Consider the following 22,847-nt stretch of genomic DNA (forward strand, 5'->3'; position numbering starts at 1 on the left):
TCAGGAGAAAAGTTTGGCATACTAGAGATACGCTCTGTTTCATGTCCAATCTCTTTTCTATGCTTACATATATTTACAAGGATTTTCTATGCTTACATACATTTACAAGGATTTTCTATGCTTGCACACAACTGCCTTCCTGAAGTTAAGGCATATGCCACTGTGGATATGAGCTGTGCTGTATGAGCCCCTTGTCTGGTTCAGCATCAAGTCATCATATGGCGTCATGTCCTCTTTTTGCTGTGGGCATGTGCAGCTCTTCCCTTTTCAGATCTGCCTAATTCTGGTGGGAGAGCAAAACTGCCTATGTCAATGGCAGACATTGGTATTTGCTGCACAGCCTGGCTGGATTACCCAGCATGTAACAGCATAATTAACTTAGCCAGTTGGAAGATCAACTTTACCCACATGCCTTGGGAAAGTCAAGCAAGTCAGGCAGGAGAGGTATTTGTTCTGAAACTAGAGGCTTTAACTTTAAGGCTGTATGAGCAAAATCAGAGAGCATAGTGGGCTTTGTGTTGGGGAGAATTTTATGTGAATGTGTCTGATCAGCAGGATGCTAGTGTTAGACCAACATATGCTCCCACTGGGAGTGAGGCCTCTCTGTGTTTGTGTAAATAAATAATGAGAAATATGTCCTCTCCAAAGAGCTTTGTGTCTAAATACTGCAGATCAGCTTTAATGGAAATAGGGAGTAGAAGAGATTTACATAAGGCCAGTGAGAGCAGCAGGGAGTGCACGCTGCTTTTCTGACTCTCCAGACACCACTGTTTGAGCGGTTTTTGTGTTAGTAAGTAGGACCCAGAGAACAGCAATGATGGGGCTTTCAATGCAACAGCTGGCATTGCTCTCCAAGTTGCAGGTGGGTTTTAGTCAAATCAACCTCTGGCAATGCTGAACATGAAGACTAACACAATAAAAGAGTAACTGAGTGAGTTTTGTGCATAGGTATAGGTTTTTCATACAAATGTGCATTTGTATGATTATATACAGGTTTACGTATACACTGTTCAAAAAAGGGGTGCTTTGTCTGGGGGCAATAGGTGTGCCTTTTTGAGATATCTTTGTTCTACTACTGGAACATTAAGGAAAGGACCAGCAGACCTCATGGCTCTCTGCAAAGAACCTCTATAGTTAACACCATATCGCCATTTGGACCACCCTGCAAGCGATCACTCAAACGATCACACATAATAACTTTAATTACTTCTCTTTGAGAAAAGTTCCAGAATTTTGCGAGTGTTGAAAACACTACAGAATTGGAAAATCAATTAGGACCTGGTTTGGCACAATCATTTCTAATGGCAACAGCTTGACAACAGTAGAAAATCAGCTCCTTGTTTGATTTCTTAAAGAATGAGGAAGGAAAAACTATTTCTCAAATAGAAAAAGAGTAGAACATTTTTACTACCATCTGTTGAACACATGGTCTGAGAATCAGGAGTTTCTTTTTCCACCCACAGGTTTCTGTGCAGATTCCCCCCACCCCGTTCAATTCGTTATTCACATTTTAAACAGAAGAGATGAATCTGCTGGGACCTTTCAAATGCATAAGGTAAAAACCAAAAGTTGCCAGCCAGAAAAATGTCAGCTTCATAGATACTGTATTTGGTAGGAAAATAACTGAGGCATGAGGATATTTACTTCAGAATCAGGAGAACCCAGTGAACTGTGAAGGCAGCAAGTTCATCACATGAAATCTCCAGGTGTACAACCAAAGCTTGGGTGACCGAAGCTTCAAAAGGTTATGTGCCTGGAGCTGCTAAGCATGGTGATATGTCTGCACATCTTGCTAAAAGACTGAACAAGTTTAGAGAGAGGCAATATGGATGGAGCATTCCCTCTTTGCAACAAGAATATCGTGCTCAAAACAGATTCTTATGTACTGTACAAAAATAGTGTAATCTATATTCCACAAGAAAAACATTAGGGTCCGGAAGATCATCCAAGGACAGAGAAGAAAAGGCTCTTAATGGAGAGTGAAATGAAAGTAACGTTTGAGCTGGGGTTAATTTGTCTCTTTGAGCAACGAGGAAAGAGCTAGGAGCAGTTTTCTGGAAGGGTAGGAGGAGCAGGGTGACAAGGGGCACTTCAGAGTCCTTTTCATATGGAATTTCTTGGGGAATGGGGAGCTACCCACATACAGTTCAAGCTTTTGAAAAATCACCCGTGAGGGTGCCAGCTCCCCTGCTGTGATGGATTGAAGCATGGATAGCTGGAGCAGCCCTGTGTTCCACTCTTCCTGGCAGCAAAGAGCAGGTGAACAGGTCAGGCATCTTCTTCCAGAGTGCCTCCATTTACAGCTCAGCATTTTAGCAGAAACCCTTTGATCTTCATTTTTACATAACACACAGTAAATGACAGCCATTCAGAAACAGATACCCCACTGATTTATCGTCTCCTGCTGGGGTCTTCCTGCCTCAGGGAAAGCAGCAGTGTGGGATGTTGGTAGCAACAATCATTTCAACTCCTTTCCTTTGTCAGACACTTCCAAGGAACCAACTGCTTCAACTGCACCAAAATGCCTCGTGCTAGGATACCTCCATAATTTGCGTGTCCTGCTGTTTATCACTGAGCTGAATAGAAGCTGGGAAGTTTATTTACCTGATAAACACAGGATCTGCAATACATTGCACCACAATGGAGGCTGCGACAAAAGTGAGAGGACTTTCTTGACTTCCTGGTGCCTACACTGGGTCTCTGAGCATCTTTTAATGTTTTTCCCATTCTGCTTTCAGTGACTTCAGCTGCTACTCTGGGAGTGCTGAGCCTCATGCATCCTCTGACACAGGTGTCCTTCTGAAATGCTCCTATATACTCCTAATAAAGACCCATTCAGGAGAGAGCCTGTGTGCAGCACCTCTGAATACAAACAAGGTTGTTTTTTTTTTTTAAATAACTAATATCTGGATGAGGTTTCCAAAAAATCCCACCACTACACAAAGCAGACGCAACCCATTCCACTTTTCTATAGCACCACGACATACAAGCTATTGGCTGTAACGGTGCTTCCCTGTGGCTGGACCATGCTCAGCTGTGAACCCTGCTCTGGAATGGGGAGATACCTGTCCTCTCTCCACCTGGCTGAACACAGTGACTTAAGGGATAGGTGGCAATGGAGACAAGTTCCTGCCCAGCAGAGCAGGCGCTTCTCTTCTGTGACTTCTTCACCTTCCAAGGTGCCCTTGTGTAGTAGAACTGAGGCTCTGAAAGTAGAACTGAACTGGGAGCACTCTCTGCTCTTCTGGCTTCTAGGTGTCATTGAGGTTAAGTCAGCCTATGCCTTGGGTCAAAACTGCTTCCACAAAGAATAAAAGATGTGTCTTTGTACTGAGGTGAACAGAAGGCCCAGTATGCATACTGGACCCACTTCCTAGGGAAGTCTGCTGCCTCCCTGGGGCTCAGGTTAAAGACATGAAGAAGGTATTTAAAAGACATGCAGGAGTGACATTTAGGGACATGGTTTAGTGGTGGACTTGGAAGTGCTGGGTTAATGGTTGGGTTTGATGCTCTTAAAGGCTCTTTCCAACCTAAATGATTCTATGAAATATCAGAAAGATTTTGGTGAGGCAAGATCTGATGAAGGTGCCACTCAGCTTGGGATAAGAATTGATGTGTCAGCCTTTGAAGAATCTGTATGGAAGTGTGCTTTTCTGCACTGAGACTTTCTACTTGTGTTGTTAAAAAGAGAGGGTGAGAGGAATTGTCACTGCTGACTCTTCTTTCCAAGAACTTGCTAGCACGAAGGAAGGTGTTTGCCTCAAGCCTACACAAGGAATAGGGAAATGGTATTTTCTTGTGTGGATTTCCCCAGAATTTCCATGTAATTATGGCATTGCATTTATTGTTGCTGGCAGCCCACGTGCCAAGAAAGATTATAGCTATCTGTTCCAAAGGAGGACAGAATTAGGTAGCATGAAAGTGCCTCAAAAGCTGGAGAAAGAGCCTGTAGAGCTGGAGAGAATAACAATAATAACAGGGAGTATTAACGATGACAGCAAAGTAGGTGACCTTTTTCCTAGTCCAGAAACCATGTATTACTCAGGTGAAAATTGTTCTTCAGTGTTAAACGTTTTTTAACTTTTGTTTTACATGCCCTCTGTGTCTATTTTTGCTACAGAGCACATTGCTCAAACAATACAGCAAGTGAAGGACGTGTCTTCAGATCCTCTGGGAATGATTGAGGTGCCTAAACATGCATGTCTACTGTTGTTTGTGCTGCCCTTGTTTTCCTTCCTGACTTCAAGTGGCTGATGCAGAAGGGCAACTGTTTTCCCACAAGTCTGGTGTCACAGCTGACAGCCCTGCGAGGAGGGTTCAGATACCCTAAGGCACATAAAATGGCATTTGATGGGCAAGTTTCAGCACACCAGTCATTCCCTGTATTTCAGAGTTATTGCTGAAACAGTTCACTCTGTGTTAGCAAGAATAAAGACACCTTTCTGCTCCACAGTAGCCACATGAACAGCTACCAACACCAGGCAGCAATCGCTCTTTGCTCACCCCCACTGTGTCTGTGGGGGCAGCATCAACTCTGTTAGTGGATGTCAGAGAAGGGTACCCTCCAAGGGTCTCATGGTGACGGAACGATTCAACTGTTCTATGGGTTTCATTATCCATGCAATGCTTTTTCCCAAGTTTTATTAATGGTTTGATCTATCAGGACTTGGTGTCAGACTCTGACCTCCACAGCTCCCCTGAAATTCTTGGAGCCAGTGAAACGCTCCCTAGGTACACAATACAACAGACAGGACAAGCAGGGCACTGCAGATAAGTGGTCATGAAGAATCCTCCTGAGTTGGTCCCCATTTCCACAAGAAAGCCAAGCAGATGCCAACTAATTTGGACTGGCTTTTAAAATCACGTTGCTTTTACCTTTTTTTCTGGAAACGCTGGCAGAGCAGAGCTGCATAAACAGGTGTGGGGACCCCAGCTCCCAGCACAGACAGTGCTGGAAGGCAGCGGCGGGTGGAAGACATGAGTGCTCTGCCAACTGCAAAGCCTGAAAGGAGCAACCAGGGGCATTAAAGGGACTGTTTCCTTTTTAGGAAAATTATTAATGACCATGAGAAGAAAAAGTGATTCAATACTGAAAACTTGCTGTGCACCAGCTGTTGTTTGGGGATGGATTCATCTAAAAAGAGTAACACAAATGGTACAGTGAATTTACCTCACTTGATCCAATGCCCAAGCCAAGATGCAGTGCTATTGCTCTTTGTTGCATTTCCAACTATTATTCTACATTGTTCCCTTCACTGACAATGTCCTCTTCCTTGAGAGCCATTGTTTTCACTTGAACATAAACAATCTAGAAAATGGGACTGAAATCCCAAAGCAACAACACACATAACTTCAGAGAGGAAATTAATTCAACACAGCTTGAAATACTGCACACGAGCTGCTTTTTATGTAGGGGTAATCAGAAAATGTAAATAGCATGGGCTGTCCTCCACACCTGAATTTGCTGCCTGATTTCCCTCCCTGATGTCAGGATAAGTTTGCTTGTGCTTGTAGGGGGTAGAAGCTCTTTCTGGCTCAGGGAAATCCCTGCTAATGGTGAAAAGAGGGTAAAAGCTATAATTTGGTCTGTGCTAGAAATTTGCAATATGCTGGGGAACCTGTCTTATACTAGATAAATGTCGAAAAGATTTTTCATTGTGATTTCTCAACACTGCTTTGAATATGAGCTGCATGGTTCTCATTTTGTGATTTGCAGATACTAGCAGAAAAATCTTTAAATTCACATTCTTCACTTATTTTTTCTTCCAATGATAACAGCCTGACTTTCTCAATTCTCCCTCAACTCCATATGTTAATATGTCAATAATGTAACTCAATTTAAGAGTTGTCACTGTAAAAGGAAGATTTTTATTCGGAATATTGGCTTTGCTTGTTTCTTCTGTTTGGCTATGGATTTCAAAATGTCCTTAATGTATGAAAACTCACAAATGGAGCAAAGGAAGGAGGAATGCTGTATCTCAGAATCAATTTTGCTCCTTCCAGTGGTAGCTGTGGGTCCCTGTGGAATTTACAATCTCCACAGAAGTTTATTAGTTTTACACATAAATCCTGTTTAAGTCTTCATTGTTTAAAATAAAAAAAAAAGTTTTCAAAGTTTTGTTTTGTTTTTTTAGAAGTTGTTGTGTTAAATGTTCTATTTAAGAATCTATTTTCTTTACAATAATTTTTAATGAGCCACCTAGCATAATTCAGTAACGCCTTTTTTTTAAGATAAAAGGATAACTGTCAGGAAAAAAATATTTTTAAACAAGAATCAGAAGAAAATCCTTCCTCAGACATCCTCCACCCAATATTCTTATTCTATGTTATGGAATAATCATAGGAGAGAGCTGGAAGAGCTCTTCAAATTGTCTTCCCACCATATGGGAGTTGATGTAAGCAAATCTACAGAGGAGTTGTTTAACGTTTTTTCTTCTTGGTTTCAGAGATACTTTTAAAGCCTTCACAGCTGCTGTGTAATTAAGCTTTACTTTTTTTGTGGCTTCAAGAGCAAAAAGCGAAGTGTTAAAAGTATCATCCTGTCCTCAACACCTGCCTCCTTGCAGCCAGGTTCCTAGTTTATACTCTCTGCTCAGGAGCACAGAGTTGTTCCAGTTTCTGCTGACAAGCCTGATCTTCCTTGCTGCAGTTCCCTGGTGATCTCATTACAGGTTATCTCAGACATATTCTGAACCTCTTTCCTTCCTCCCCACTGTAGATATTGATCACCCTCATGATGTTCAAGGTGTTGCCTATTGACAGATCATTGCCATATGCTACTGAAAAATCCTTCTATGATGGGTTTCAAGATCTCGTCACATTTCCGTGTAAGTACCAGTCATTACAAACCCGTTCTGCTTTGCTGCTTAGTGTAATAATTTTGAAGCAGAAATAGTCTGCATTGATGCTATTGCCTCTCCTCCACCCCCTGCCCTTTGGGTGCCTGAACCACCCTTGAAACATTTAAAAGTATGTCTTCAGCATTCTGTATATGGACCTGTGCAGTAGAAGCTGACGTTACTTGCAGTAACCAAGAAAACAAAACAAGTGGATAATCAGCCTCTGTCAGCAAGAAGCAGACCTTTGGCCCACGTGTATGTGAGCAGCACAAGTTGTGGTTCATGGCAGGGAGAGGCACGGCTTCTTGGGCTGCCACTCAGGCACTCCTGTTTGTCTGTACCTTTCTATACCAACTTGGGGGTATCTAAAATGCATGGAAAGTTCCTGGTGGCACTGGATCTGACACGAAGTCATTAGTGTGTTGGGGCTATTGAAATGGACAATGACAGGAATGAACAGACCTGGGAATAGTGCTCAGCAGCTATTTGGGGACCTATCGGGTGACTTTGCTGTGGCAGAGCATAAGACAGCAGTAAGGGAAAGCTGTGTTTAAGCCTTGCCTGCTCAGCTTCCAGGGAGACCCAAATCCTCTGATCTCCAAGCTGGCAATGGGGTGGTTAAGGAAAATTAGACCTTTGTGCAGCTGTGCCATGTCAAACAGCTCCTTTTTTCCCTGTAGGCTGCTCTAGCTGTGTTAAGTCAACAGAAGAAGTAAGGGGTCTCACAGACCCTCAGGTGAAGGATTGAGGGGTTAGTGCCCAGGGCCTGACTGCTGGTTTGCAAGAGGAGAAAACAGCAGTCCCAGCCTCCATGTCTCTCCCTTTTCTCAAATCATGGTAAATCATGGTCATGGCTTTTCTATTCTTGACAGTACCTAGAGAACAGAAATGAGTATGTAGTGGTACTGTGGCCATCAGCAGTGGTTGTAGTGCTGGTGTGCAGAGGGCCACCTTCAATGCTGTCTGTGTTCACTGAGGCCTTCAGTAAAACCACACAACCACATGATCTGTAGCACTCTTGAGGATGGCTTTTGCTGCCTAGCATCTCACCTTCTGTCAAAGTGAAGACACCAATTTAGGTTAGAAAATTGAACACCTGAAACCACTTTAATGAAAATAAGAAATCACATCAGACACATCCTGTGCCTGTATGGGCCAGAGAAGCATAGCTGAGACCATCAAGCCAGTATGGTTTCTTCATAGACAATAGACATATTGTTTTTTCATAGCCATAGACAATCTAGAGGCAGCAGCCTGTAGTTTTATTTAGAGCTAACAGGAGACGATGTAGGCCGTCAACTGATTCAGACGCTCTACATCTCACTTCTATCACTCATAAGTATTGTGTTTAAGTTACTCAGTGTTAAGAATAGGCCAATTTTGGTTATACTGTGAAACCTGCATTTCATTAATAAGCTTTGTAGTGAGCTTGGTTTTAAAGGACTTAAACCAAGAAAACCAGAAACGTGTTAGTTCAAATACACAACATAATGTATATCAAAATTATTTAAGAAAGAAATGGCTGATCCCCACCCCTGTGTTGAAGAGCACCAGCCCTAAAGGTGATTGGCACATCTGCAGGAAGAGAGGCTGGAGGGGTTGCACCACTCTATGCAGGTGAAGTGGCAACTTTCCCAGAGCACCTGCTCTGTATCTGCTATTCATCTTAACACAAGGAAAAAGGTTGTTGCTCTAAAAGACTTTCTGAGAGGTGCTTGCCCGAGGTGAGCCATCAAAACCCTTTACTGAGGCTCTCCTCACAGCTAAGATACTGAAACAGCTGAGGAATGTTGCTACATTTTATGTCTTTAACTTCGGCAATGTGTTTCCTTCTTTTGTATTTTTGTAGTTTTGCTTCATTGTCGCACTCTCCTGTGTCTTTATATGAGAGTACTGTATTGTCTTTACGTCCTGCCTAGGAATAAAGCTGCCCGCAGGTGAGCTGGTGAATAGCATGGCATTGTGTTACTGCCAGCTCTGCAACTCTTACAGGCCAAGCACTCTTTCAGTGCTCAGCATTGTGTTTCTGAGAGTACTGCCCCACGGCATGCAGATGGTATCAGGGTATATTTCCACTGAGCTGCACTGCCCATTGTACTAATTAATAAAGTGGGAGGACCAAATGGAAGAAGCCTCTGCTGCAGTTTGATATATAGTGACTCCTGCAGGAGAGTAAAAGTACTCTCATCTCCCTGTGGGAATCCTGCAAGCTCCCATTTCCCATGGCGGTGCCCCTCATCACCCAACATAGCTATTTGGTACTTATCCTGGCTGTTAATGAAGCTGCTGGAGAAATGAGTGGGAGAAAATAGCATTAGCAAGGAATGGAGGCAGGGAGAGATGCTGTTCAGACTGCTGCATGAGATAACCTGTTAATGGTATGTCTCAGCTCTATCTAATTCTAGTCTGTAATGAGTGATGAGGGAGTTGAGGAAGTCTTGCCTATTCAGGTCCCTTTCAGGAAAATAGAGCAGGTATTTGAGAGTATGAATTCTACTCTGGCCACACTTGCAAAAGACCCATTTAATGTGGTATTATGCTAAGGAGAGATCCAGGAGAGAGGCCAGATGCTCAATATACTACTTTTGATCACTCAGACACCAGACAGGTTGGTCTGGGACCACCTGGAGTTTCTCTCAGCTGAGACTTAATTCAGAGAGCTTCCAAGTTCATCTCTGACTCTAGCTGGGCTGTGAGTGGGGGCAGAGGGTTTAAAAACCCCAGAGAGAGACTAAAAGAAAGGCTTGTTTGAGTCAGGTTGCCTGTGGCTGTCTGAGGTTGCCTGGTTCTTGATGTGTGGGAATGTTGACTGGCCTTTGTTACCCTGGAGAGAGTAGAAGCACATTCACACACAGCACATTCACACATTTGTCCTCAAACCCCAGATGACAGCTAGTTACTGGCTTTGCAAGAACCCATCTCAGATTCTGCTCTGATAGAGAACTTCACATAGATTGAGGAAACTGGGACTGGTGGCCAACACTAGGAACTGACCTCTTTTGGGGCTAGAGAGCTTGCAGGTCCAGGAATGTCTCCTGGGGCTTGTGCTTGGAGAGAAGGATGGAGCTGAGGTGATTCTGCACAGAGTGTATGAAGGGGAGAAGGGAGGCATGGGAAGCTGCCAGCTTCTGCAGGGCATGCAGGTAAATAGTCTCACCAAGATGTAGGCTCCTAGGATTTCTACAGCTTCTTTAGAAATTGTACTCATCAGCATCAGACTTGGAGACAGATACTATACATGGAGAAGATGGGAACAATCGCAAAGGCATTTACTGAGTCTGACTGTAGCCAGCCATGCTGGTTGGATCAGCACCAACACAGATGTTTCCTCATCAGGGCTTAGCCTATAGTTGTGGCAGGGCTAGTCCAGAGGGTTTCCTTCATGGTGTCTGTCAAGGTGGGCTTAAAGAGCCCTGGACTTTCACAACCGGGACATCAGGACAGAAAGTTCTTCCTCAGGATAACTAGACTATGAGGCTTGGTTCTGGGATTTCTCTCCAGATACTGGGAAAAGGCAGGGGAGCCACTAGCGGTTCTTCAGTGGCTTTCATGCCAAAGACCTCATGAAAAGTTCTTATAGAAATGACTTCTTGCTGCCATGAAGACAGGATCCTGAACTGCTTTGTGTTGGTTTGGGGAGTTTGGGAGGGGGTGTGTTGGTTTTTTTTTTCTCTATTCAGCTACCTTGTTACATATGTTTCTCAGTCAGATTTCCACTCTGCTGTATGACACCTGGATAACATTTTTTTTCTTCACCTTGCACAATCATGTCAGTGTTGGGTAATCCTTTGCTCATCCTGGGGTTTTAGGCAGATCTTTAAAATACCTGATGCAGTGCTAGAAATGAAGAGCAGCTTTGTAACCTGGTAACGACGGATACTGAAAAGGGGATGCCAGTGAGAATTTGGTGGTCCAAGGCATTGGACCACCAGAGGAGATTGTGAGACTTGCTGGGGGTGAGGCAGAGCCAGCTGGGTCCATATAGCTTATAAGAGTAGGCTTAAACAGAATCCAGAGTGGAAATCATGAGCAAGCAGCAACTCTGGTCCTGCATACAAACTCAGGGCTGAGCCTAAATAAGCAGATGTGTAATGTATGCCATGCAGGAGCTACTGTGACAGTAAAGGTGTAATTTTGTCACATAGGATAGATGCTGTGCTCTTCTCATTGCAATGTGCCAGTATTGTGTCAAAAGACATGAATAGGAAAAGCAGTTATAAAGTAGCTCAGGAGTTGAGTCTTTTTATTGATTCAAGCACTTATATCACACATAACAAAGTAGAAAATCCCCATCAGAGCGACAGCTGGTAACATGTGAGCTTTAGATGGGGATGAATCATTTCTTAAAGGTTTGCAAGGCATGCTGTGATTTTTCCTGCTTACTAGTCCCTTTGCTCTTGGTGCCTAAGGCACTTTCCCAGAAATGGTTCAAAGGACACATTCCATATCCTTGGATACTATGATAAAGAAAAGTGATTTCTTCTCAGAAGAGTCTTCTATGTGAGGAATTTATAGTCATCACTCTATGCCACTTGATAATCTGCTAGGACTATATATATATATATTTATAAGGAAAAAATGTGGTCATAGAAGAGAGAAAAAGAAAAATCCATCAGAGATTTTCCTTGAGATTACCCAATGGAGAAAGGTGTGGGAGGACACTAGAGGGAGAGGAAGAAATTAGGACTACAGAGAGACCCAAATGGAAGACCTAATCCTCCTGGAGACTGCAACTAACTCCATTGGAGTAAATATATGGTCTAAATATTTAGTCAAAGTTTAAAGAAAATAATGGAGATATATTTATAGATGGAGCTTGAATGATTGCAGTCCATTGTGCTCTGTTTCATCAGTGTACAAAACTGAAGCTGTGCCACCTACTTCAATTGCTCTGCAAAGGGTTTGGGTTTGGGTTGGTTTTTTTTTTGTGTGGTGGTGTTTTTTTTTTTGCCAATAACAATAAAAAGCAGAACTTGGCCTTCAATTCCTTATGTAAAAATAGCTCTTGCATTAGATTACCCAATCAAAAAGTTGAACACGAATTTTTTTTTTACAATCTACACCACCTGTGAGCAAAAAAGTACTTATTATATATATATATATGTGTGTGTCCTGGCTTGTTAACAGACATTGCAATAGTCTACACCTTGTTGACACAATTTTTCAGCCAGTGGGGTTTCTTGTGGTAATGGGCAAAAATGCAAAGTGGAATGAAAAACAAAGCAGAGGCCAAAAGTCACAGAAAGAACAAGGAGAAATCATTCTAACAACCTCAGGGGCTGACTATGGTGTGGTATTAGTGTCATGAAGGGTGCAAAGATCTTCACTGTCTGCCAGAAATCTTCTGATATGCTGCAAAGGGAGAGCTACTTACTTGATTTTGCTCAATTGTAGAGCAGGAATGGCAAGGTCAGTTCTGCAGGGGTAAGAGATGTTGGGGGAAACACCTTGTTTCTCTCTGAGATGCTTTTTTGAAACAAACAAACAAACCAGAACAAAAGAAAGAATTCATCCTTCCAGCTGAAGAACAAGGTGGTTCTGAAATGATAGGAAAGCTGGCACAGTTCTAACTTCTGATTTTGATCATATCCTTACTTCTGCAGGATCTTGGCATGGAAGTTCAGTATGTAGGATGATAACAGAAATTATTATATATATCAGTAGCTATGGAGTCTCTAATCAATCTGATATAACTTTATTTCTGGAAAATTCCAAATAATCATTCATAACCCCTCCCCTCTGATAAAAATGCAACTCTGCTCATGATCAGAACTGAGGTGTTGCAGGAATAGAAAGAAGTTTTTTTTCTCTTGAAAAATAATTTGAAAGGAGATATTTGCCTGATGCTTATGTTCCATAACCCCATTTTGGTTTAAGACTATGACAAAGGTTACTATGTCTGATTTTTGTGTAGAAAAAGCAGTCAGAAAAGTTACCTTTCAGCAATTCCCAGTGGTAAAATACTTGAAAAATAATCTATCAATTTGAGGAGATTCTAATACTGAGGGAAATTATTTCTCTTCCCTCTCTTCCCCCTCCCAAGTTTCCATCTACTCACAAACTCTTTGACCTCTTCCCCTTTTTTTGGGGAATGAGGCAGATCTGAAAAGCCTGTTTTGATCTGGCAAAGTTTGGCAGCCTTAGCTAACTTGGCAGCTTGAGCATTTTTAACTGGAAGTTTGACGCTAGATGTGACTTTATTTTTAAATTTGAAGCAGATTGATATCAAGTTTTAATTTAAAAAGACAATGAAAATGTTAACATTTTTCTGTCTCATGATATCAGTGGCATTATCTCAGTAAGATGTATTTTAAAATGTATTTTATAAATTTCTTCTTGGATGCAGCTGGTTTTCCTTTCTGCATCCTCCTATGGTATGTATTGAATCCTAAATAATTATCTAGGACCTGAAAGTAGATGTACATATATATATTGTACAATACTCTTATTTCTTAGAGCATTTTAACTTCAGAGAATGCACACTATTAAGTGTGCAACATAGTGTACTGTCTACATTTTCATAGTGAAATATTCATACTTTGGGTTGATTTTGGTTGATTCTCTATCAGGGATTCAGTGGTGTTGATAGATGTCCTGAAGCCCTAATTCATCCAGTCTTCATTACATTAGCTGAATTTTCACTGAAGAAAGGAATGATGGCTGAATCAGAGTCTGAAAAACAGAAAAAATCAGGTAATTCAGGGAGAATTCTGGCTGTCTCATTCTGTTTCCACCATGACCACATTATAGTAGGTTTCTAAATAATGTTCACTCATTGGCAAAGTGATGACAGAATTTCAGGTGAGAGTGTTGTCACTGGGTCTACCCTGATGTTTTCCATGCACTGCTCCAGCATAGTTACAATGAGCAATGGAGAGTGCATGGAAGGTGATTCAGGACCTATGAAATCATAATTAATGTATTGCTCCATGCTGGCTATGAGTGCCTGTTAGGCTGGCACCAAGCAGTCTCTGTTCAGCCACAGCAGCTTTTCAGACCATCCCGTGGCCAGAGAGGTGAGGATGCAAAACCAGTGCACACAGAGGCCAACAGCCCAAGACCAGAAGAGGAAGGAAAACCTCTTGTGGGTTTTTTTCCCTTGGTCTCAGCTGGACAAAAATGGTTGTACTGTAGTTCGGGATAATGTTAAAGGACAGATGCTGCTCCTAGCTCCCTGTGTGTGAGTTCCTGCTGCCTGCTCAGTTCACCCAGCTGAATGCTTACTGTCAAAATGTGTTGTTTTGCTTTCCTCTGCCCCCTCCTTTAGCATGCAGTATGGTTTCTGTGACCAAAGAAAAGATGCTATCAGTTAAATCTGTTTTTCCACAAGCAGAGACAAATATGTCCTATAATGAATCCTTCTTACCCCATGGAAACTGAAGGGTTTTTTCTGACTTTGTGGATTCCCTGTTGACATCATTATACAGATGTTAAAGTCAGGCACTTTCAGAGAGATTAGTGTGAGGGGAAGGAACATAAATCCACACAGAATAAAAGAAATTTCCACTCACATAGCAACAGCAAAGGAAGAAGAGTGTCCATTTCTTGTACGAGAGCAGCAGCCTGATGGCATTTAACAATTCCTTAAGGAAGTCAATGTGCCATAAACCATAAGCCTAGAAATGGAAGGTCCGGATATCAGTACCACCATTCACTACCAGAAGTGTCTCAGCTGAATCAGAAAAAAAAAGAACCTTTTGTATCTGGCACAAAATGTTTGCATCTTCATTGGTGATTGCAATGAAATTACTTATGCGTGCTGAGCTATGGATTACATTACATGGTAACATACTGGAAAGAGCCCCAAATAAGGCATTGTATAGGTAGCACAGTTAAACACAGGTCATGCTTCAGTGAAGAGAAAGTGGAGGTGGAAAATAGATGAATTGATGTCAGTGCTACATTAGGGGTCCATCAGGCTCCTGCAGCAAAGTCCAAAGAATATGTCCTGCTGTTCAACAGGGAATGAAATTTAATGTAGATCACATTGTTTTTCATCGTTATAGTAGAGATTGCCAGCAAGATGATTTCCAGATGAACATGTCCTCTTCCAGTCTCAGTGACTTTTAACAAATGAGAACAAAATTACCCTTAGAAGCAGGATTCCTGCAGCTCTCCTTTTCACAAATGGGAGCTGAGTCTTTGTGTACATGCAGATTTATTCTAGCCCGTGAAAGAGTGTTAACTATTTTGCATATGAAGAGCTCCATCAGGTTCAGGTTTCTGAAACCTTGATGCAAAATCAAGTATGAATTTATGTATATACAAGGAATGTTTTTATTCAGTGACCAAAATCTTTTATCTAGAGCACCATAAAGCAGCCAAAGCATTAGTTTTCAGTATTTGTAGTGAGTGAAGAGGGTCAGACTCTGCTATACTGAGAGAAAGACTCTTGCCAGATTCTATTCTGTCAGACAGGACAGTTTAAATGTAGCCAGTAACTTCAATATCTACAAATGAAAGTATATTACAGACCAAGAACTTACTCTGGCTTTATGTATTTGTTTTTCTACCAGCTGCTTGTCCATGTATTTTGTAGATTTGTTGTGACAGTCATTCCTTTAAATACATTTTCTCATATGTGTGTGTATATGCATAGAATAATAAAAAAAAAATCTTTGCCAGAAAAGTCTCTGGATTAGTAAATGTCCCTGTACTACAGAAGAATGTGGGTCATTGAAACTACTAAGGGCTTAAAAATGAACAGTGCAAATATCTGATTCGGGGAAAAAGGGTAAATCCTAGGAACTGTAGAGTGTCCTTTGGGTCAAGTGCTTTTCACTACATGTATTCAAACAAAGGATACTAGTAAATGACACAGGATAAACCTCATCAAGGGCTAAGATCATTATCACCTGGAATCAGAAATGGATGTTCCCCGGTTGGTAAAGCAGGGAAGGATTGGATGCAGTGCAGGTGTTTTACATCTTCTTGGCAGTGCAACCAACGCAACACACATTTATTCTGCCTCTACCTTTAAAGAAATTCTTGTTTAAAGGTGAAGGCAAAAGTAAATCTATTCCCTTATTTTCTCTGGTGGTCTATATGCTGTGTATGCTGCTTTGTTGAGTGCTGCTCTACTGGTTGTCTGTCAAATATATACAGCTCTGCTGGGAGAACAGATGAAGGTAGAGGAATAAAAGAAAAGACAGGTGTGTATTAAGGATGATTGACACTGTGTAACAATTGGCAAAAAATGTACACCAAAAGGATTTTTTGCAGATCTTACTGTGAAAGTGTAGCAAAGGAGGAATAGCAAGTACAAGACCATCTTCAGTAGATATTTGTATCTGAGAAGCTTGAAAATGAGGGTAGACAATGTAATGATGTTATTTCATCTACTAAGCAAACATACAGGCCTGTACCAGCAGGGCTGCACTTCTGATGTTTTTAGAGGCTTCCCATGCACGCAAAGGCAGAGATACAGGTCCAGGGCAAGAACCTGCCCATAGGGCCAGGTCCCTTGAGACTATTAATGCTACAAGATCACAGCCTAGATTGGGCTGTGACTCTGCCCTCTGTTAAACCTCTGAGTTGATGGCTTCCAGCTGCAAGTATCAATACCACAGATGTGTACAAAGCAAAGTCTTGGCAAGACCCCAGGCCAGCTGGCAGAGCTCATAAAGGAAAAAGGAACATGCAAAGCCTTTGCACCATATCTGACAGACAGCTCTGTATATAGCTGTCCACATGGTGACCTCAAAGTTGATCGGGAGCTAGTTGCTTCTCCTTCAAAGCATAAGGTTTGCTTAAATCTGTTTGGAATGAGAATTTAAAAAATGTGAGAGGGAGAAGGAAGTACTCCAGGCCAGCAGCCAAGCTTAAGACTGAAAGAAGGGCAAAGATGCCTATTGTTCTTATGAGAACCATAGACTGACATGCCTCAGTTCTTGAGGAGACACTTCAGCAAATCTCCCCTGGATAATGAGGCTCAAAGTTGCGGATGTTGGAAGGCCCTGAGTTTTTGACAGACTCTACTGTAACAAACACCTTCTGGGGGAAAAACGGTAACAATTGCTCCCTGTAAAGGCTGTTCTTTCACCCACGAATCAGAAATATTGCAAGTTAAAACTCATTAAAAAGATTGTGTCTGGGTCCTGTTCAAAAGTAGTGCCAACTTTCTCCAAGCATTTGAGCAAACACAACTGCCACCATTAGGACTGCCTTCCTGAGGAAAAATCCTCTGATGCTCGGTAGGTGTGATAGCCAGGCAGCTAACAACATATATCTGCAGTTTTCCTACTGCTGCCTAGAGGGTACTACACTGAACAAAGCTGCATGGCTGTGAGCTGAGCTACCACAGCACAAGGACTTCTAACCCTGATGACTTCCCAGCCATTGCACGGCTTCAGGGGTGGGTTATCTAAGTGGGTTGTGGATGTGGTACAGGCTAGCTGTGTAAATGCTAGCACAGAAGCGGAAAATGATCAGCTCAATCACAACAATATTTTACGGCAGCAGAGTGTCATTTGGCTTTTCCACCACTGCAGGTGTGCAGTGTTCCTATGAAACTCAGGGAAAGAACAAGACTGCTCATAACGTGATGGAGAGAGGCAAGCTTCCTTGGAGCAGAGTGCCAAAGCTACTAAGTAGAAAAAGGTGGAAGGAAGGAGCAAGTCTGAACTCGTGCTCCTTTTGGGAGTGTAATTGACTCACAGTAGGCTGCAGTGCTGTAGAAATTCCTAACAAAGATTCATAGTCTTCCAACCACCCATGGATTTGGATGCTGAAACCAATCACAAAGGATAGAGTTAGTGAGTGGCGGCTCTCCCCTCTGCCAGCGCCAATCAGACACCAGTAATTCTGGTGTCAACACCAGAGATGCTTGGGGAAACAAGTAAACGTCAATGTTGTGTCTGCAGATGTCATATGCCTGCAGGATTAGGTGGCCACGGAGCATGGGGTCGAAGTCAGGTACCTGTAGAAACAGGTAGCATGTAAATGAAACTGCTGTGAGATGGCTTTAATGTGAGAAACACAGGGTTTCTCTGATGGGGAGGTAATGGAAGAATTGAGAGGGACTGTAATTTGGTAGGTCTCCTTTGGGAAGCCATTTGTGCTGTGGGGTATGTTCCAGGCAAACTCCTGCTCACTCCCCAGTGTGCTTCACACCCAGCACTTCTTGCTTCAGGCAGGAGTTTCAGGGCCAGCTCCTTGGACACTGAGTCCACTGTGCTACCATACGACTGGGATCAGGCTTGAGAAGCACTTGCTCCACTTTCTCTACCAACTTACTGTGAGGGGATGAGGGGGCTTTTCATTACTGGCTATTCTTTACTTGGACACCCTTCCTGGCCTCAGTGCTCATAGCTAGCTGAGATATTTGTTTTTTTTTTCCCTAGGAGAAATGGGAGTTTTAAGAGGTCACTTCTGTTCCTTTCACTGGATAAAAGAGAGACTTATCATTTCATATCTGGAAAAGATCTACAAATGTTTACTTTGTTCTTTACCAGGGTTGGATTGCCCATTATTTAATATTACATGGCACTCACGTTGTGCTAGTTGAGGACAAAGTACTGCACAAATATTAATCAACCTACACAAGAGTACGAGAGCTTCAGTTTTCAGAGGGGAAAACCCAGAGGGCAGATATCTTAAGTGAGGTCAAACACACAGCATCACTGTTGTTTTGATATCTTCTGCTTTGGGAGAAGATCCTCAGGAACAGGGGAATAGCCTGAGGAATGGAGACCTAGTTGGGACTGCTGAAATGGCTGATAGGTGAAAAAGGGGAGAAACCTTTTGCTGAGTCAAGCAATGGAGAAATACCTCAGGGATATTGGAGAGCAGGGGTGGGCTGCAGAATGTGCTCGAGGCCAGTAATAGCAGGTGTGCCGATGAGATGAAATTAGAGTGAACTGCCTCCAAAGCAGCCCTGACATGTAGGGATTAAAATAAGTGAAATGTTCCTGAGCCATAGCACCACGTACAAGGTGTTAGGTTTCACCTGAATTGGTCAAATAATTGCTCTAGCAGTGGCACTTCAAAATGTCAGCACTTGCCAATATTTATGACTGGGTGGCTAGCTCAGCTGCGGGTCTGAGATGCAAAATGTTCCTTTGTGATTGAAAGGGAAATATGATGGTAAATATACTGGCACATATAAGTGGGAAATAATTTTAAATGGTGGCAAATATCATATCCCCTTTAAAACCAGATACAGCAGAAGCTAGTTTTAATTTCACTGGCACTCACTGTGTGAAACTACCACACAGAGACTTGCGGTATATTGCAAGATAATACCAAACCCACAGGCTTCTAAAAAAGATGTGAAAAATACGTCTCGAAACAATTATAAAACGTATTCCACAGAATTAACTAGTTTTTTGTTTCCTGGAGAATACATTTAGAAATTAACAATCAAACTCTTGCAGATGTTCTCTCCTGAGACATTGGTTACCTTTGCACATCTGGTAAGACACTTGCAAAGAATTTAGTGCATGTGCCAATTGAAAAAGTCACTTGCAGTCCTGGGATTACTTTTGACTTCCTACTTTCTTTTTAAAGCAAAGGAATAATACAACTTGACAGTATGGTATTACTTAGCTGCCCAGAAAGGCAGTTTTATAAGATTCAGTGCCTAAATGAGTGTTTCAAATAGTTTTTACTACTTTTCTTTGTACCCAGCCCTACAAATTACTGCGCCATTCTGCAGCAATTTGCTTGTTTCTTTCTAATGTCTCTAAATAGCAAACAACTGCAAATGTAGAGATCAAGTGGAACATATTCATGGCATAAGACTGGCAAACTTTGAGAGTAAGGAAAAGGTGGCCACTTACAAAGTAAAATGACATGGTTTCCCATCAAGGACAGTTGTGGGGTCAGAAGCATAAATTGTACCTTCTGGCTGTAAGACTGGTTCAAAATTAACAAAACAGAATTGCCTTGGAAACAGTGTTGCTGTCAAATAAGCTATGTAATTCTGCTACATTTTGTTATCTTTACAAATAACCACTTTAAGCACACCAGCAAACTAATATAACTTGGCAGACTATTTTTCTGGAGTATATTGATATATCACCCCAATGTATTAATATTGTGATTTATTAGTATAGCAAGCTTCACTACTCCATTTGGCCAGTTCTGGAGCATGATTTCACTGGCTTACTGTATCTTAGTTACTTACAGATTTAGTACAGCAAGCTTCCTTCCTCCTTAAACTACAGTTCTTCAGCAAATCTTTCCATAAATCAAAATGTAAATTTCAATGTCTGCACTCAATAAGGTATTGTTACCTCCATCAAAAATTTCTATCTATCATAATACCATTTGGGAAAACTAAGCCTATTACCAGAAAATTCAGCTGTTTTCAAGTTTCTGGTTTGCACTTGAAAAGTCAGTCATTAAAATAATAGATGAGTGCTGCAGAGCCCACACTCCAAGTATGTTCTACCTATAGGCACATGGGATAACTTAAAACCTGGAATAAAATACTTCATAAAGGAATAGCTATAAGATAAGCAGACTTTCCCAAAATGCTGTTTGTGAGGAATTCCTAAGACTGAAGGACCAAAATTAATTTTAAATTATCTTTTGGTAGCTATAAATTACATCTTATTCAAAACCAAAATCAAGAGCAAACACTATTTTGTTGTACCTTGAGCTTATCACTGAAGTTACTGAAGTGTTACAGAGAACATAATTTGGCACATGATGTATTTGTTACACTTGCATATAGTTCTTGCATGACAGTAATCAGAATGATTGCAACTGTAAACCTGCATAATTTTGTTCAGATGAAAGTCTGGGGTGATTGCATTGATTGGGGGATCCTATTCAGCAATAATGTCAGAGCCAAATTTGCCACTTCACTGTTTAGTTCTTCACTATAGTCTGGAATTTCTCAGTGCACTGGAAAATGTTATGAGGCGACTGCTGGGTTATGTGAGTTTGGCACACAGCACTGGGAAAAACACAGGGCTGTAAAAGAGGCTTTAAAAGGACCCTCAGTGACATGGCACTGCTGACACCCATTATAAGCTTCTGAGTCTTTCCAGAACCTAAAGGTTGATTCTGAACCCCAGAACTCCTCCAGTGCCCAGTTGCACAGTGGTATCTGTAGCACAAGAGACAACCTGCAACCCTACTTACCAGGTAGAGACTGAGCACTCTGTTGATGTCTAAAGCACTTGCAGTTTACAACAGTCTTGTAACTTTCAGGCTCCATTTCTCTGTGATCAGTCTGTGCTTGCTCTTTCACCTAAACAGACCTCCTGCCTCCTTGGTGTTTACAGCCATATACCTGTATGCAGCAGACCCCTCTTCTTTCAGCCTTCATTTATCTGGTGTTTTAGCATCTTCCCACATGAAGGCTTTCTCCAGTTCCTCATGCTGCAGTAGCTGCTTTTTGTGCCTTTCCCAGATTGAGATCCTCTGTCTGTGGCAGGAATGACCAGCAAGGATAGCTACATTCCTTGCCAGTTCTTGCTTGTTTTTTCAGGTGCACTAATATTATGTGTTCCACTTGTTGCATCAATAGATCTATTCTATGTTGCAGATGGCTGCTCAATGTACTGAGAGAGTAACTGTATCAAGGTGGGAGCTCTTAGCCATCCTTTGCTCAACTACTATGTCCTCTGACCTTCTTCATACTCTGGTTTAAAATGGAAGTATTTTTTATTACTTCACCTAATGCCCAGGCACGGGGGAATCGAAAGGAGCAAGAAGTAAGGTGACAGGAGAGGCTGTCACATCCCCTGCTGAAGTAAACCATGGTGGAGATAAGCTATTACAGTAGCTGTCACATGCTATGCCCCGTAGCTGCGGACTGCTCCTCTTGTGGCAAGAATCCCACTTCAGTCTGGTACCTTAGCTGAAACATCTAAAGTACATCCTAAACTACCAGGCTATAAGCTCTAGTGACTGAACTGAGGATGTGTACCCTTTAGCTGTAATGGAGCAGAAAGGTTTGCTGGAGGAAGGGGAGAACGGCTGGATGCACTATGAGCTTCAATTGCACCAGCAAGAATCAGCACTGACTTTCTGCTAGAGCCTTCAGTAAGCCTACTTTCAACATCACTGATAAGCTAGGAAGTTAGTCACTCATCTCAAGTGATGGAGGTCTCCTTTATGGGAGTAAGACCTCGGCATCCAATTTTGGTCAATAGCCCTGCCAGAGGGAAGAGCAGCCTTGTCTGCAGACAGCAAGAAGCTCATTTGCCTTTAAAAATCCAATATAATCCTCTCTTGGTGTTATACAAGACAGCAGTGTAATAGATGTGAGAGTTACTGATTTATCCTTCAACTTCTGATCTGCCCTTCAGTTTATTAACCTAACTTTATATTACAGGGTTTATCATGGATAGAAAAATATAATTCTATTTCCATTTGCAAGAAATGTTCCTTGTGCCCCTTTCCTTAAAGGAGAAAGTGATCAGTTATACAATCTATGTGTCTTTACCACCGTCTATAATCACCTGTATCATCTATAATGTGCTTTTGCTATTCAACCAGAGAATCAGAGCAGTTTAAATAGAAGTGCAGATGTTGAATAGCAAATAACAAACCTTACTGATGCTCACACGTGAAGAAGAATATTTGTGTGAAGAGCAGCCATACTCCAACTATCTGTTCAGACAAACACTTGTTTTTTTTGAATGCTCACAAATAAGAATGATGGTCGAGCTGGACAACAGCTGCTTCAAATATGAACCAATGTCATATTTAGCTAGTTCTGTTACTTGCATGAGTTTTCTACCGCATTAGATCTGAAACTTTGAGAATATATTGACTAGCTGCCATTTCTCATTTCCTACTTGCTGATGGATTCCTCTCCTGCATGATGGTTTGCTACAGTATACCACTGAAAGATAATGGCACATTTCTTAACTATACTGCATTCTCATAAGATAACAAAATAGAAAAAGAAATACATAGTTTGTACCTATATCCTACTTCTGTTGTCAGTCACTAAGACTGATGGACTGTCTTCTGTTCCTTTCTTTTCATTCATGACTGTGTTTTTGTTCAAATAATTTATTTGTCATGGATCTAATGATTCTTTTCTGG

The sequence above is a fragment of the Pezoporus wallicus genome, unplaced genomic scaffold (assembly GCF_028554395.1).
Source record: "Pezoporus wallicus isolate ANWC-B61680 ecotype Strahan unplaced genomic scaffold, APGP_CSIRO_Pwel_v1 contig_4788, whole genome shotgun sequence".
Lineage (NCBI taxonomy): Eukaryota > Metazoa > Chordata > Aves > Psittaciformes > Psittacidae > Pezoporus > Pezoporus wallicus.